This window comes from Triticum urartu, chromosome 7A (genome assembly GCF_056163025.1).
Source record: "Triticum urartu cultivar PI428250 chromosome 7A, HENAU_Tu73, whole genome shotgun sequence".
Classification (NCBI taxonomy): Eukaryota; Viridiplantae; Streptophyta; class Magnoliopsida; order Poales; family Poaceae; genus Triticum; species Triticum urartu.
In genome coordinates this window covers 102672999-102682844 of record NC_141879.1, presented here as the reverse complement: position 1 = coordinate 102682844, position 9846 = coordinate 102672999, and positions in this window count along the sequence as shown.

Genomic DNA, 9846 nt, shown 5'->3' with positions numbered 1-9846 from the left:
GGTCATGATCATCGAGGGTGATTTCCTCCTTAACTACTTCCGATACGGCTCTGTCGTGCAACCCCTCAAGTGTGAACCTCGAGGGTGAATCCTCTAATGTTCACCTTCATGATTACATCAAGTGGAATTCGCTCAGGGTGATTCCTCTGGTTTTCCCCTTGGTGTTAGACACACAGTTACTATGGTTACAATGACTTTACGACTGAACCATGTTACTAAAGACGGGTAGACCCTGAGGGGTACCCGCGCTACCTTAATAGCATGTGATGTGGAGTCGGGTTGACCTGGAAGGTGCCCGCGAGATACTTATGAGGCGTGGCTAGGCATTCTTAGCCCTTGTCACAAGTACTCGGGATGGGGCGACGGGGTCACATCGATGGTGAGTCTCTGCTCGTTACCGCGTATTCCTAATCCACTACGATTTGGATATTTGATCCGAGGGGTCTCTGTCCTGATAGCACTAACCATCACGTGGGCATAGTATGGGCGTTCTGCGTCGTATACATCAGTCGAAGCTTAATAGACGTCAGCGAATGAGTGGCGCGCGCCGGGTTGGACTGCGTAAGCGCCTGCCTTGTTGAAGGAGATAGCTAGGTCTTCTCACCGGCCGCGTATGCAACGTGCAGGAGTTCCTGGGGAGATGGCCCATGACCCCTAGGGGCATAGGTTTAGTCCGGCGTGGTGGCCTCTCTATTAAGCCTAGGTCGGGTTGCGGCGTATTGTTTGGCCGAGGCCGGGCATGACCCAGGAAAGTGTGTCTGGCCGGAGTTAATCGAGCATGGTGGGTAAGTTGGTGCACCCCTGTAGGGAAGAAAACATCTATCGATAGCCTGTCCTATGGTAACGGACACTTGGAGTTGTATCCCGATCGTTACAACTAGAACTGGATACTTGTGATAAGACTGGATGGTGATGAGTAATGGTTTGTGATGATAACTGGATAGTATGGCTCTGGGATTGCTTTCTCGCAGGGAGTCGAGAAAGGATCTCTGGCCGAGGTTGATAACACTTTTACTACTTTACTTTATGATACTCTTCTCCCTCCTGTTGCTGCAAGATGGTGGTTTCCAGAAGATGCTAGTCTTTGATCGGACTAGCTTCTCCCCCTCTTATTCTGGCATTTCTGCAGCCCAGTCCACGTATACAGCTTTCCTTTGATAATGTTGCATATGTAGTGTAGATCCTTGCTTGCGAGTACTTTGGATGAGTACTCACGGTTGCTTTGCTCCCCCTTTTCCCCCCTTTTCCCATTCTTCTCGGATGTCGCAACCAGATCATGGAGCCCAGGATCCAGACGACACCACCGACGACTACTACAACCCCGAGGGTTCCTACTACTACATGGAGGCCGCCGCTGACTAGGAGTAGTTAGGAGGTTCCCAGGCAGGAGGCCTTGACTTTTCGATCGTTGTTGCTTTTGTGCTAGCCTTCTTAAGGAAAACTTGTCTAACTCATGTCTGTACTCAGATATTGTTGCTTCCACTGACTCTTGTGTTTTCAAACTTATGTATTCGAGCCCTCGAGGCCCCTGGCTTGTAATATAAAGCTTGCATTATTTTAATTTGTGTCTAGAGTTGTGTTGTGATATCTTCCCGTGAGTCCTTGATCTTGATCGTACACATTTGCGTGTATGATTAGTGTATGATTGAATCGAGGGCGTCACAAGTTGGTACCAGAGTCGACTGCTTGTAGGTAGCCCCCTTTCCAACTCCTTGGCCGAAGTTGAGTCTAGTCACTACAAAACTTTTACTAACATGGCTGTGTGGCTTACGGGCCCACGTCGCCATATGGGTGGTATTAGGATCTTTTATTTCTCGTCTATACTCTGGAACTCTGATCTCTCTTCTATTTAGGTTAAATGGTTTTACTAACTCAAACATTAGGATCTCGTGATCACATCCGCCCGGAGAGCCCCTTATTTCAGATGATCGCCTGCTGCATCAGAAGATTCCGAAGATACTCTACGATATTCTCTCGAGACTTTCTGCCTGATGCCTTTGCAATTCCCTACCACCGAAATATCCTTATGGATAACTACGCACACTTGCCAATCTTACATTCTATCTCGTTGATCTTGTTATTACAAGATGCCCTGAACTGCTCTCCTTTTTCTGAGAATCCCTGAGCTTACTGCCCTGCAGTTCCTTGTCATCTGAATACCCCTACGGATAACCTTGTGCACCTATCGAGTATCCGCTCATCCTCAGTTGACTCATGTACTTCACAAAAGTCTTCGTAATACCATTCGTTCTTGTGAAAATCCTCAACACCCTATTGTTCTTGAATTTCTTGCTTGCTTGCATTGTGGTTAATACCATAGGTCTAGTAATATTATTTTCAGCTATTGTCATTATCATTTTGAGTCCGTTGATACAGTATGTTGCGAATGCTCGCAATCCTCAATTAGATCCTAGAATTCATCCTTCCGACTCAGACGTCATTTTAACATATGCTGAATCTCGATCAATCAAATCGCCATTGATTGTACCCCTAAGGCTATTCTACCTATCCATCCCTAATCAGAGCATTGCTTCTGATCCCTTCTCTTGGAAGTCATAATTCCTTTGCAGTTGGGCTTTGAGTTAGTCAGTTGTTTCTATAATCTAATCTCCTTGCATTCTTTCTTCCTCTAGTTGAGTACTGATGCTCACATCAGATCCCTTGTGGACCACCAGACCCTTTTTCGGATTTTATCTGACAACGTCCTTCATATTCAGTAACCTTGTAGCCTTTTCCTCGGATACATAATGCTTTTGGTAAATTGTATATCCTCCGCTTTCTCAAGCATGCTCTACAACCGAGCTTGTGTTATTATTCTTGAAATCTATGATATATGTTCCTAAGATGCCCCGATGGGTTGAACCTATGCCTTCCCTAATCTGTGTGAACGCGAAAGTTATGTGGATTATACTCTACTAGCTTTTCGTCAGATAAAATTTCAATACTACAGATGCACCAAGAGCGAGAAGTAAAATGAAAGGTTATGCATTGTAGAAGTGGGAGTCGACCCCGAACCTTGTGTTCATGCCCACAGACAGGGTGTGGGACTTATCATGAAAGCTTCTTGCAAGGATATTTAATCATTTGAATAATTCTTCCGGTATCGTGAATTGGATCCCTTGTAGTTATGGTCCCGACCATATTTCCTCCTTGATTCCATTTATTGTGTAAGTTACAATTACTTATCCTGTGCAAATCATTCCCCCGACCAACCTCTACTCCGATTTACCTTCTGGAATTACACCTAGTACTTGATACTGGGAAGCTTTATACCCCATCACATCATTCCTAGCCTGGTCGGCTATATATTTTATCTTGTCAACCTTTTAACTGTGCTACCTGGTCCTTATGCTTGGAGCAACTTCCGACGATGAGCTAAGATTACGTCGATCTTCCTCATCTTATCATTTCTCCTTGAACAACAAGCTTAATTTCGAGTTTGTGTCGTACGCATGGTTCCAATAACCTTTCGATTCATCATTCCTTTGACTGGATGTCATCACCGATCGGTTACGTCTTCATGAAATCTCTCGACAAATGTGTCGTGATCATCATTAACATTCTGAGCTTTTCCAGTATATCAATCGAATTCATGATGAGAAATACAATCCACCCCTCGATGATTTGTGTTATCATCGACAACATTCTTGTCCTTTCCCCAACACAAACTTGTTCATATAATTTTGAAATTACATCCTTTTTGACATGTCGATGGATTGCGGCTGAGCCCGTCAGCCACACCCTCATCTTTTCCCTGCTAAAATTGTATGACTTATTTTTTTTAAAATTGTTTCCGATGGATCCTTGGTGTATCCAGAGTCTGACCTTTGCTTGAAAGCATGTCATTGCTATCTCGAAGCATGTCTGTGGTAATCCGATCTCCAAATAAGAACATTTGAAGCATGATACAAAATTTTCTTTATCAATTATCCAAACACCGTTGTACGGGTAATGTCATGAAATTTCTTTCCCTTTACCTAATTGGTTATCTACTTACTATCCTGTCATGGATATCATCCTCTGCTTGTCCTTGGGAAGGATATACTCCTGATAATTGTGTTTAAACACATTTTCCTTTCCATTATTCTAATTAATATACTAATCATATTTCCCTTTCCATTCTTTTGTTTAACCTTTCCGGTAAACTAACTTATCTCAGTAGAGATAATTCCTTGCTTAGGTAAGCAACTCAATGTACAACTCTGTTAGCAAAGACCTTGTTATTATTGCTGTTGACATTCTGGTAACCACCGATGGATGAGAACTTTTCCTAATGGCCCGCCTCGTTCAACGAGCAGGATAATGTTTCTCTTCGTCCCTCGCCCCTGGTACCGACATTGTTGCCGACATAGCTGACAGACTGCCCTCTAACATGCCTTGCTATCATGACCGTGCAAGATGTCATCGCTCCTTATATTTTAACCCACATGGTGGGCCCATAACCCACAGTTCCACAGGATCGGAACCTGACTCTTCTGTATATCCTATATTCCTAAGTATCAATTGCTCTTGGCTTTGTGTGTTGTCACGAGCCACCGTTCGAGAGTTAATCTATTCCCGATGCTCTGAACCCCCCTTCTCACACTCTGTTCAGGTATCGATCATTTGTCCATTCGCTTGAAACTGCCTATTGTACCTTCATATTTTGCTCTTGATGTTTTCTTAAGTTTCAACTCGAGAGACACTTCTGCCACATTCCCTGAATTGTTCACCAGATAATTAACCCTATAAGGGTGAGTTCTTTCGAAGTTACTCTTTACTTCCGCACTTAAATCTCGGGATGAGATTTCTTGTAGTGGAGGAGATTTGTAACACCCCCAGTGTCATGCTACAGTAACCCTCTATGATTAAACTAATCATTTTCCAAACAGTTCTTAATCACCTTTGTTCAATACCAATTTGGAAATTCCAGTCAAACCAAATTCAAGCGAAGTTTGAAGTTGCCCAAAAGTTCCTGGAAAAATGTTCATCAATTGTCAAAAATTCCATAACGATTATTTGTTAAGGAACACAACATCACTCTTGTGCAAAGATGAGCTTTATTAATTAAAACAGCACCAATTCAGCATTTTTAAATGCTATCCTATTTGTGGATAATACAAAATGAATTCTTCTGGTGTCCAAAAACATTTTTGGTCCTGTCTATAATCACCAGGAATTTAATGGGACACCTCCCAAAAATTTTGCTAAGTGAAATAGTTGGCAAAATAATTCTCTTTCTCTCTTTGTTAAAAAAACAGAGAAAAACAAAACAAAAGCAAAAAAAGAAAGAAGGAAACACCCTCTGCTGGGCCAAGGCCTAGCTGGCCACAGGGCCAACCAGGCCGGCCCAGCCGCCCCCTACTAACCCCCTCACCCTGTGACCTAACCCAACCCCCTCCCCCATGATTCCCCCGCCTGGATCGGGATCGTGCCCCGGCGCGCCCGGACCCCGCCGCCTCGTCCCTGCGCCCCATCGCCGGCGTCTCCCGTCTCCGTCGTCACCTCCCCGTCTCCTCCCCACGCCGGACCTCCTCAACCTCCTCCCCGACGGCCTCCCCAAGCCACGCTGCGCCCCGTCGCCGCTCGCCGTCTCTGGTGCCACCTCGCCGACGCCGCCCCACCGCCTCTTCCTCGCCGGACCGCACCGAGCCTTGCCGCCCTCTTCTCCTCAACTGGGGTGAGCTCCCCGTCAGCCCCCGTCTGTCTCCCCCTCCGTATGCTGCCCTCCACGCCATCCCGTCGCCTTGCCCGCCTCTGCGTGCCCGCGCCCCGTCGCGGCTCCCGCACGCCCGCGCGCGCCCAGGGCGCGCATCCCCCTCTGCGCCCGTCGCCTGCGCCGGCTCTCACCATTGCTAGCGCCGCTCGTGGACCGCCTCTGCTAGTCCCCGCGGCTGTCGCCGCGCTCGTCCCCTGCAGCACCGCCCCGCTCGCTTGCCGCCTCACCTCCGCCCCGCCTACTGCCTGCTGCTCCCGTCCGGCCTCACCCGCCTACGCCCGCAGCTCCAGGCGCCGCTGCTGCCGCCCCGTCTCTGCTCCCTACGCCGCCGGCGGCCTCGCCGCAGCCATGGCCTCCCCTCCATCTGCGTCGTGGGCTCGTCGGCGCCCCCTGATGCCGCGTGCACGCACGGGCGCCCGCCCCGTTAGCCCACTGACCTGCGCGCCCGAGACCCGCTAAGGCCCCTAGGGGCCTATGACAAGGGCCCCGCCCAGATTTATTTTAAAGGAGTTAAAAATAATAATAATTATTATTATTATAAAAATATTAATTAATTAACTTAATTAATTATGATTAATTAACCTAATCACTTAGTTAACTAACTAATCATGATTATTTAGTCTAGCTAATGACAAACGGGACCCACACGTCTGTTGACCCAGTCAACAGGCGGTTGACTGCTAACATGATGCTGACATCACGTTGATGTCATAATTACATTTTTCTAATTAAATGAATTATAAAAATGGTTTAAATCCTTAATATTTAATATAAAATAATCCGTAGCTCGGATGAAAATACTTTGTACATGAAAGTTGCTCAGAACGACGAGACGAATCCGGATACGCAGCCCGTTCGTCCGCCACACATCCCTAGCATAGCAAACAGGCAACTTTTCCCCTCTGGTTCATCTGTCCAAAAACGCGAAACACAGGGGATACTTTCCCGGATGTTTCCCCCCTTCGCCGGTATCACCTCCTACCGCGTTAGGTCACACCCGGTGCATCTTATTGCCATGTTATGCTTTGTGGTGCTATGTTTGCTTTATATTTACTGTTTCTTCCCCCTCTTCTCTCCGGTAGACCCCGAGACCGATGCTGCCCTTGTGATCGACTACGTCGACGATGACCCCTCCTTGCCAGAGCAACCAGGCAAGCAAACCCTCCCTTGAGCATTCCGATATCGCCTATTTCTTTCCCTCTCATGCTTGCATTAGAACTGCTACTGCTTTCTGTATGATCCTACTCTGATGCATAGCCTGTTGTTGTTACCTGCTTTCATACCTTACCTGCTTATGCTAAACTGCTTAGTATAGGTTGGTTAGAGATCCATCAGGGACCCCCACCTTGTCCCAGTTGCCCCGCTTTATGTTCGATGACTAGATCAACGTGATCGACGTCCAGGCCCTGACACCGCACATCACCCCCCTAGTTGTACGACACTACAGAGTTACTATCGAGTGCCGAGGGTGAACCTCATACATCACTCCTGATGAGATCTCTGTAGTGTAGCTATTCGGTCGTGATCATTGAGGGTGATTTCCTCCTTAACTACTTCTGATACGGCTCTGTCGTGCAACCCCTCAAGTGTGAACCTTGAGGGTGAATCCTCTTACGTTCAACTTGATGATTACATCGAGTGGAATTCACCAAGGGTGATTCCTCTGGTTTTCCCCTTGGTGCTAGACACACAGTTACTATGGTTACTATGACTTTACAACTGGACCATGTTACTAAAGACGGGTAGGCCCTGAGGGGTACCCGCGTGAGCTTAATAGCGAGTGATGTGGAGTCGGGTTGACCTGGAAGGTGCCCGCGAGATACTTACGAGGCGTGGCCGGGCATTCTTAGCCCTTGTCGCAAGTACTCGAGACGGGGCGATGGGGTCACATCGATCGTGAGTCTCTGCTCGTTACCGCGCGTTCCTAATCCACTACGATTTGGATATTTGATTCGAGGGGTCTCTGGCCTGATAGCGCTAACCATCACGTGGGCATAGTATGGGCGTTCTGCGTCGTATACATCAGCCGAAGCTGAATAGACGTGAGCGACTGAGCGGCGCGCGCCCGGTTGTGCTGTGTAAGCACCTGCCTTGTTGAAGGAGGTAGCTAGGTCTGCTCACCGGCTGCGTACGCAACGTGCAGGAGTTCCCGGGGAGATGGCCCATGACCCCTGGGGGCATAGGTTTAGTCCGGCGTGTTGTCCTCTCTATTAAGCCTAGGTCGGGTTGAGGCGTATTGTTTGGCTGAGGCCGGGCATTACCCAGGAAAGTGTGTCCGGCCGGAGTTAATCGAGCGTGGTGGGTAAGTTGGTGCACCCTTGCAGGGAAGAAAACATCTATCGATAGCCTGTCCTACAGTAACAGACACTTGGAGTTGTATCCTGTTCGATACAACTAGAACTGGATACTTGTGATAAGACTGGATGGTGATGAGTAATGGTTTGTGATGATAACTGGATAGTATGGCTCTGGGATTGCTTTCTCGCAGGGAGTCATGAAAGGATCTCTGGCCGAGGTTGATAACACTTTTACTACTTTACTTTATGCTACTCTTCTCCCTCCTGTTGCTACAAGATGGTGGTTTCCAGAAGATGCTAGTCTTCGATCGGACTAGCTTCTCCCCCTCTTATTCTGGCATTTCTGCAGCCCAGTCCACATATACAGCTTTCCTTTGATAATGTTGCATATGTAGTGTAGATCCTTGCTTGCGAGTACTTTGGATGAGTACTCACGGTTGCTTTGCTCCCCCTTCCCCTCCCCCTTTTCCCATTCTTCTCGGATGTCGCAACCAGATGGTGGAGCCCAGGATCCAGACGACACCACCGACGACTACTACAACCCAGAGGGTGCCTACTACTAGGTGGAGGCTGCCGCCGACTAGGAGTAGTTAGGAGATTCCCAGGCAGGAGGCCTTGCCTTTTCGATTGTTGTTGCTTTTGTGCTAGCCTTCTTAAGGCAAACTTGTCTAACTCATGTCTGTACTCAGATATTGTTGCTTCCGCTGACTCTTGTGTTTTCAAGCTTATGTATTCGATCCCTTGAGGCCCCTGGCTTGTAATATAAAGCTTGTATTATTTTAATTTGTGTCTAGAGTTGTGTTGTGATATCTTCTCGTGAGTCCTTGATCTTGATCGTACACATTTGCGTGTATGATTAGTGTATGATTGAATCGAGAGCGTCACATGAAGTAACATCAACACAAAGATCTACGAGCAGTGCGGCATGGCCATTACTGAATGATTATGGATTGGAATTTGAATGTGCTGATGTTCTCGAGCATCAACAAGAGGTGGCAACACAACGTGTACATGATTCTGAACGTACAATCAACAAGTTGAGACTGGACATGCAGGTATTAGATGCAGGAGTCAAAAAAATGAAACAAGACACTGAGGTAACAAAGAAGGAATTGGAGATTTTGCAGACTTAAATTTGTGCTATCTAAATCCGGCCAATCCTATTTTCTAAAGAGATTATAGTTCAAATGGTAAGTTATGTTGATGCGCGTCCATGATGTATTAGCTGTATTTGCCCAGTGTATGTAATTTGCTGTTTGTGTATGCTTTATTATCACTGATGCCGAACCATAATGCCTAGTGGGTACAATCGGCTGTAATTTCTTTATTGTATAGTGTAGGATTATTCTACGTTTCTATGCCTTAGTCTCTTTATTGTGTAGTGTATGTTTTTAGAGGTGATAGTATAGAGTAGGATAATTCTTTGAATATGCTATGTCATTCAAATGGGGGCCAACTCGCCCAAACGTTGTAGTGACCATGGCCGTCCATAGGCCCTACGATCCATGGGCCATCTACATGGCGGACGATCCATGGCCTTCTATGGGTTGTCAGATCCATGGGCCTTCTATGGGACGTTGGATCCATGGGCCTTCTATGGGCCGTCGGGTCAATGGGCCTTCTACGTCCCGTAGGATCCATGGGCATTCTATGGGCCGTCTCATCTATGGGCCTTGTACGGGCCGTATAAGGGGCCGTAAACAGGCTAGAATTGAAATCGTCCGTTCATGGGCCGATCATAACGGGCCGTCGTTAATCAGCCGTATTTGATGACGCTATGAAAATGGCCCAACGTATTAACGGGCCACAAACGGGCCGACTATAACCATGGGCTGAATTTGCTCCACAAGC